This window comes from Drosophila gunungcola, unplaced genomic scaffold (genome assembly GCF_025200985.1).
Source record: "Drosophila gunungcola strain Sukarami unplaced genomic scaffold, Dgunungcola_SK_2 000001F, whole genome shotgun sequence".
NCBI classification, from domain to species: domain Eukaryota; kingdom Metazoa; phylum Arthropoda; class Insecta; order Diptera; family Drosophilidae; genus Drosophila; species Drosophila gunungcola.
Window position 1 is genome coordinate 6,226,428 of NW_026453197.1, and position 8,113 is coordinate 6,234,540.

The 8,113-nt window shown below is 37.8% G+C and overlaps 1 long non-coding RNA gene across 1 annotated transcript; it reads right to left on the reverse strand.

Moving 5' to 3' along the window:
- Positions 1-6,743: 6,743 nt before the first annotated feature.
- On the reverse strand, positions 6,744-7,389 carry LOC128262953 (uncharacterized). Its single transcript, XR_008268387.1, has 2 exons — positions 7,026-7,389; positions 6,744-6,962 (listed from the first exon to the last, which is right to left on the reverse strand). It is a non-coding gene; the product is annotated as an uncharacterized LOC128262953 (long non-coding RNA).
- Positions 7,390-8,113: the final 724 nt, after the last annotated feature.

Below are 8,113 nucleotides of genomic sequence, written 5' to 3' on the forward strand. Positions count from 1 at the left end.
ACTGGCAATCGCAGCATCAGATTGACTACTGTCAAAAGGATGGGAAAAGGGGGGAATGTGGAGGGAAACCCCCACAAACAAACGAATGAATGAAAAACCTACCGTGATGCTGCTCCAATAGAGAAAAATATTACTGCGCAAACGAACATCTACATATGTTCGTGCACATGTAGTTCGTACAATATACAATACGATACATGATGGTGATGTGCTCGTCTTTGGTGTCTGTTTCTCTGACTGTATATAAATTTATAAATATATATGTCTACGTTTATGTATTTCTCGCCTGCATTTGCTGTAAGCCAGACTCCGGGGTTGCTCCTGCAGTCGGTCGGATGGGATTCCTCACGATGGAAATGTTGCCGCATTCATATGCACAATCGTACAGTGGACAGTGTCACCAGCTGGTAATTTAGTTTATATTATTTTAAATAAATTACTTAAATATCTTTTCCTAAGTCGCTTTATTTTTGTTATTACAGCCAAATATAGTATTTGCTAAGCACTTTCAAGTAAATATAATTAATTATTTTTTATTTAATCAAAAGGCAAGCCGAAAAAAATCAAAAGTATTAAATCGCAGTTTTATATAATATAAATCAGACTTGGTTAGTGATGTGTTTACTATAACTATTTCTTTAAATGATTTTTAGCTCATCAAAAGTTAATCCCAGAAACATTGTAAGTATTTGGGGGAAAATGCTGCTACCAACCACTTCCAAAATTGGTTCCCAAAAACTTAATTTATTATATCACATGTATACTTATGTTTTTTAACAGCTACTCCTAGGCCTACTAACTTTTTAGAGCAGTCTAAGACGACAATTAACAATAATTCTATAATTCAGAAGGTACTGTATGGAGTTAAATTATATTAATATTTAATTGATGAAGCAAACAGGTCCATAAATTTCTAAAACAACATTATTTATCTACTTTTTCTTTAAAAATCTAAATTTTTAGACCTTTCTGCACCAAGGTGCATTGTCGTATTTGGGATCACAGTCGGCAGAGCGTAACAAATGAAATGTGACACATTATGCGACCAGGCGTATAACTGTCTTTCCCTCCGCCCATCGATTTGTCTGTTTTTGTGGGCGTGTATTAAATCAAATCGAAATGACTTTCGTACTCCATCAACTGCCGAAATTATGCAATAATTTCAATTGATTACGCGTGCGGGAGTTATTTAGTGGCCAACCGAGCGGTTACTCCCGAACTGCATTAAAGTAAATCCTAAATCAGAGCGAAATGGATTGTAGATGGCAGAAAATCGTTTAAAGGGTCTCCAGTGGGTGGGTGGGTGGCCCATAATTTGACTGCCTTTCCTTCGGTCTTCTGTGCCATTTTCGTTTTATTATTATTCGTTGTTGTGATGTTTGCTTTGACAAGCCACTTTAACTAGATGGAGCCAACAAACCTGAGCTCGTCATCTCCCCCGCCCCAGATGTTCCCCTTTCGACAAGCAAATTGCACACGCATTGGCAGCACAAAAACCGAATAACCCAAGGGCCTGGGAGTGCCAGGGGGTGGTTTGGGCAGGGGCGGGGGAACCCCTTCGAGTTGTTATCTGCTTGCTTAGCTATTGCTGCTGTTTGGCTCTTGGTATTTGCTTGCCATCTGTGTATATTTATACCCTAGGTATACGCAAAGTAGAAGTGTATTAAAAAAAAACAAACTATTTAAAAAAATATTAGCCGGCCTATACACAAACGCACTAAAATAAAATTTGAAAGATTTGTAGCACTAAATTATTTGTATTTAAGTTTTTTTTATTTGTTTATAACTTATTAATTATCGGATTTTAATTAGAAAATTAACATAACACAGAAGACAAGTGTTTTCAATTTACTTGTGAATTTATATTTTATAATGATTTAAATGATAAGCTTTTAAATTGTTAGCTTAATCAATTTTATATGCCATTGAAGGCAAAAGAGTTTATCTTAATAATCCGTCTTAAGTAATAACATAGATACATAGTATTGTGTTATCAAAACTAAAAATTTAAATTATTATTACCTCTTACTTTTAATAGACAATATCAGCGATATACGTAAATGGATGACTAAGCCAGCTTATTGGGTATCCGATGGTCTGTAAACACGTTAGTACAAATGGCTTGCTGTGTGTGAGTGTTTTTGTGCAGTCCCCTACATATCCAGTTAAAAGGATAATGGAGCACAACAATTTTTACACGCATATATTTTACAAATATTTGCATTTTTGCAGGGTCTACCTGCCTGGCAAGTGAACGCTGCTGTGGAGCATGTTGGAGTACAAAAGGGCTGAGGGTGCTGAAAGAGGTAGCCATATTCACATAACTTTGGCGTACCTTTTGCATTGCTTCTCCTCGACAAGAGACATTTACCTTACTTGGATTTGCGTCTTGGGCTCAGGCCTCAAAAGCCTAAACTTCCAAATAAACGTGGATTGTAAATGTGGTAAAAATAGCAGGAGCGGCACAGGGAACCGTGTTTGACTGCGCTTTATTGTATTTTATTCCCTCGATCGAATTACGTGCCTTTAACACACTCCTTAATGTGATCGGCAGCCGTTGATATTACGACGAAAGCCGTTTATATGCAAATTTAAAGGCGCCACAATGAAAGTATTCTTTGGGACAAATTATATACAATCCTGCTATTGCTGGATGAGCAAGGGATGTAAGAGATTTTTTCTGTTAAAAATATTAAGGTATTTAAACTAATTAATTTGTTTTATTTTTAGTTAGGTAATTTAGCTTGTTTAGTTATTATTTTATTTTATTATCTCAAATAACACAGTAAACCATTTTCTCCAATTTACTTTTAAAATTTCATCTTTATTGTCTTTGTTAGAAGTCCTTTTGTTAGTTGTGATAAAATTGATTTAAAGTTGTACTTTTTTATTCAGCCATAATCAAGTTAAAGAACCAGATGTTTAATCTGCATTTTACCCCACCTGTCACATACAATTATTGAAATAGCGAACGTATTCTGGCAGATGAGAGTAATTGCGTTTGAACAGCTTTGTAGCAATGCAATTCGGTGCCAAGCAACGTCGTTCCCTATTAAATCGCTGATAGAGAAATGCATTTGCCCAGCCATTAACAAGCCATTCGAAATAATGAAGAAAGATGAATTGAATGAATGTGAGGGACTATGTAATAAAAAAATGTTCTACCTCGTTATTTACCAATTTATATTCAAGCAGATGCAAATTGGCATGTACAAAAAGTTGCTTTCGGATATATAAATTAGTTGGCAATCTGTATTTGAAAGCCATTAACCTGATTGTCGAATCGGGTTGGTTGTCAATTGAAGTTTATTTTCACATGTTGGTAAATTAGGTCGACAAAATAATTTATCATAACATATATTTTCATAATTTCAATTATTATCAATTTGGCAAAGATTATAATGTTTTGGTTAATTGTGATGGTGATTGTGGATTGTTGGTAAACTAGTTTGCTTTCAGAGTGAGTTTAAAGCAGTTCATAGACATAATGTCTCTGACTGATTTACTGATTTAGTTAACATTTTTAAATTCGAAACGTGCGTTTCATTTGAAAGGATTAAAATTGTATAGAATTCTCAGCTCTATAAGTACTATGCTAGAATTTAGATGACATTTGGCTGGACCACGAAACTGGTTTTAATTAGCTCTGCAGGTTGGCTAAGGTCAATGTGCAGTGCGCTTATTAAGTGTGCATCCTGCGGATATGGGTCACCGCTGGCTCATCCACGTAGCTCTCTCTCTCTCCCTATCTGTCCCTGTCTGGCTTTTGTCCATCTCTTTCCAGCTCGCTCCACTTGGGCCTTTTGCATAAAAAATGATGTGCGTGCCATGGAGAAGATGATGATGATGACTGGGCCAGAAGAGCCAGATCCAGAGCCGTAGTCATAGCCAGGTCAGGTCAGGTCTGGCCGGGCTTAAAGCTGCCACGATTCGGCCTTTGTTCTTTGCCCGTATTTGACTTGGACAGATTTTTGTACACTCGGAAAAATATATTTTAAACTCTTTATTAATCCTTTAACGAAATCATGATTTTCCCCCAATTTTTTTTTTATCAAATTGAAACCTTATAGCAAAACATTTTAAAATTCTTCTGTTCAAAATGTTAATGTTTTTTAACTACTTAGAGTGGACTTACAAACATTCTAATCTATTTTGATATTTTGGTTATAATGTTGTTTAATTACTACATAAAGAACTGAATATCAGTTTTCCTGGTAAATATATTTTAGAACTGAATTCTGAAGTAGGTTAAAAAAAAAAAAGCAAGTACAAATTTGTTATTTTTCTCCTTGTGCACAATATTCCCTTCAGGACTGCATGCTTTATTTGAGCGAGGAGACGTGCGGCATACTGTCAGCGTCGTCCTAGTATTCGTCGTCCTAGTAGTCGTCGTCCTTCTAAAAAATTGTTAGCCTAGCGGCTGCGTGCAAGGCAGTTTGTATTGTCATCCTTTTGCAGCTTTCCTTCTGCGCTTTCCGCTTTTCCAGCCCTCAGCCCGTGTCGCTGGCTCCGTTTCGTCGACTGTGTGTGTGTGTGTGTGTGAGTGAGTGCGAGGAAGCTCTTTTTCTTTTCTATTATTGTCTCACTTACAAGTGTACCCGATGTATTATGCATATCCTGTAACACTCCACTTTTGTTGTGCATTAGTCAAATGTGCGACAGTTGGAAAATGGCGAAGCCAGAAACATTGAGGGGACTCGCAGGATTCAGGCGGAGCAGGCCAAGGGGCAGGACATCCATTTAAGGCTCACTCACACACACAATTGGCCTGGGACAAGCAAGAGCCGGGCTAAATATGTTGTTTTCTTGGCTTCTGTTTTGCTTTGTTCTCGCTCAAGGTGGATGGCAAATTAAGAAATTAAAATGCTGAAAACGGCAACGAATTAATAAGCACCTTAGCCTCAGACTTAGTTGCTTAATTGGTTAGCATTTGGCATTGAGCCCGGGCTGCTTTATTTATATTAATACCAAACAATAAGCCCGGCTAGATTGGCTCTCCCTGCCCTAGAAGGTGGCAATTATCACAGTTCCCTTCGGCTGGGCCAATGCCATAAAAGTGACACTTAAACTGTTTTAGTTTTTCCCTTCACTGTTTTCCTTTGTCGGCATCCAGTTGCAGGTGGCAATGGCCCAACGGCTAATTGGGGGCGTTGGCTTGGCCCACACCGATTACACAAGGTTCGAAGAAGAAGGTGCGGGGCGAGGGATTTGGACATAGAGTTCTTTGGGCGCGACATCGGGCCAATTTGTGTTGTAGAAAAAAGGACAGAATTCTTTAATATATATTCTGCACCGTCACCCCCAGCAAATAGTTCCGTCTCTATACATACGCGATCACCACGGCCCTATCTAATGGCCATGGTAAAGTGTTTTGCCGGCAGAGCAGTCGATTTTTTTCACTTTCAAAAATATATCGTGAAATGGGCCCGTTTGTACCTTAAAAAGTTTTTGAACGGCTGCGTTCTAAATTGCTGACAATAAATTGATCGATCGGTTTCAAATCCGGGGAAAATTAGTTAAGATCGTAGGTCTTTAAAGGGCGCATAAAAAGGAATTTCACTTCTTTCAGAATTTCATTTCTTGACTTTATTATACGTACGGCCGTCATTGTCATGTTCAAAAATCAAGGTCATTTATTATAGCCTAATTATTTATCTGTCTGCTAATAAAAATACTGACAAAGTGGGTATCTAGTAATAGCTTATAATAGTTACTTGGTTGGATGTTCCAGCCTAATGTATTTGACCAGACTAATTTGATTGTGTTGAATTTACGAAAGGTCAAAAAATACTCGAAGGTGATCGTTTTTTGATTTGTATTTGATTGCTTATTGATTGTATTTCTCTATTACATTTAGCAAAACCACAAGAATTCGCGCATCTATAACGACACCGCTGGAATTGAAACAAAATAAAAATATGTATATTTTTTATAGATATTTCTCCTAACAAAAATTCATTCTTTCCATAATTTTCGATGTAGGCTATTTGATAAACACATTTGCATTATAGAAGTAAGTTAATACATTTAAAATAAGAATACATTTTGTTTTTCATATTCTGAAGAAATAAAATATGCGGTATTTTGCTTGCTCTAATATTATTTCTTCATTTTAAGAATTTTATTGATATTAAGTTCAGTTTATTTATGATATAATATACAGATAAAATACTTTTTTGTGTGCAAAAATGTAAATATAAATATAATTATAAGTTAACCCCCTCTCGACTCATTTAAGGAGTGGCTCAAATGCCGTTGAGTTGAGTGTCAACGCGGTGTGTAAAGCACAAGTTTTAATTACAACTTCCAATGTATCTGCTAGATGACTGTGCTCTTTCCATTTAAAATGTTCAGCTTTTGACAAATGCTTTCATCCTTCAAGTCCTGCCCTGAATACGCACCTGTTTCCTGCAGCGCTTTTGAGTGCCAATTATGGGACGTGTTTAATTGCTCGATTAGCGAGCATTTTGTTTGGCCCAGTCACGCCACGCCCACACGAACGTCGCCGCCCCCATTTCCCATTGCCCTCCACAGTGCTGCTTGTCATCGCTTTTCCTGCTGCACACCAACGAAAAGCGCGTCATCGTCCGTCTCTCTTTCTGTCTCCGGAGTCATCATCTCGCTAGAGGTGGAGAACTATCGATAGTCGGCGCCATCGATAGTGAGCGATTGTTTTTTTCAAACCATCGATAGTGTCGATAGTACCATCGATAGTCACCGATAATATCGTCCGAAATTAAAAATTTTTTTTTTAAGTTTTTAAGAAAAATGGTTTATTTTAACCAAAAGTTTTGATTCAAAAATAACAGGATGTTAATGTTTTTCTCTTTGAGCCGGGTGCGTCTCTCGGAAACAATTTGCCCTGCCTTGCTAAAAGCTCTTTCCGATTCTACGGATGTTGCGGGAATGCAAAGGTATTTGCAAAAGAGGCCCTTTATGCAGGGAAGATCAGTTTGATTAACCTGGAATAAAAGTAAAATACGTATGTAAATATTGATAACTTATAATTTGTTTTCGAATCATACCTTAATCCATAACAGTGGGTCCACATCGTGACTGACAATTGCCCTCTCCAGATATTGCCTTTTAATAAGTATAGCATCCACTCGTGCGTTTCCGATTTTGCTATCTGATCGTTCACCCAAAAAATCAAAAAATGTGTCCTGGGTACTTGTGTCCGCTGCGATGGTCAGATCCTTTCTGGACTCTTCGATTGACGAATGGGCCAGTTCGTTTTCAAAAAAGGTTGATGCTTGTTCAGCGTTTGAAGCGTCTTGAAAACCATTTTTTTTAAAACGTGGGTCCAATAATACTTCCAAACAGTTGATATTTTACTCCTTTTAGAGTTCTTTTGGCTTTCGGGGAGAACATCTTTTTCAGAGTCCGTGCTGGTGCAATCACAGTCCTGTTTGTTTGGACTTGGCGCAGTAGGTGTTGCGGACCTCCGACGTGTACCTTAAATGCAACACATTATCCATCAAAATACTTATGCAAAATACATTAAACATACCTTTTTTTAAAAAGCGTTCCATTTTTAATAGTTTTTTTTATAATTCCCGTCAATTTTAACAATTTTTCAGTTGTTTGTGTGAAGTTGTGTGTGAAATGCGCGTTAAAGTATTTTAGCGATGTGAGACGCCCGCTATCGATGGCACTATCGATAGTGGACGGGCCGCTATCGAAGGTGTCTGCTGCTATCGATAGTGGCTCGATAGCGCCCAACCATCGATAGTGTCGATAGTGCCATCGAGGGGGCGAGATGATCTCGCCCCCGAAATTCCCAAAGCTATAATCTTGAACTTGCTACCCTTCGAGGGAGTTCGCAGTGAACTTGTGGACGGTGGGGGGGGCTACTTTCATTTGGCTCGGGATGGTTTTTAACGAAATCTCGTTTTCAATTTCATTTCCACTCCAGTAACACTTAAAAACAGTCTCCGAATTAAATTATTCAAAATGTCAAACAATTATTCAAACGCCAAAAACGGACTAAAGAAGAAGAACTTCCACCCCTCCACAACCCACCTCTGGCTTTAGCCTCGGCATCGGGGAGTATATAAGCCAACTTATGATTTAAAAAGATATTAGACTTGTTCACAGTTTGCCGCTCCCTTTG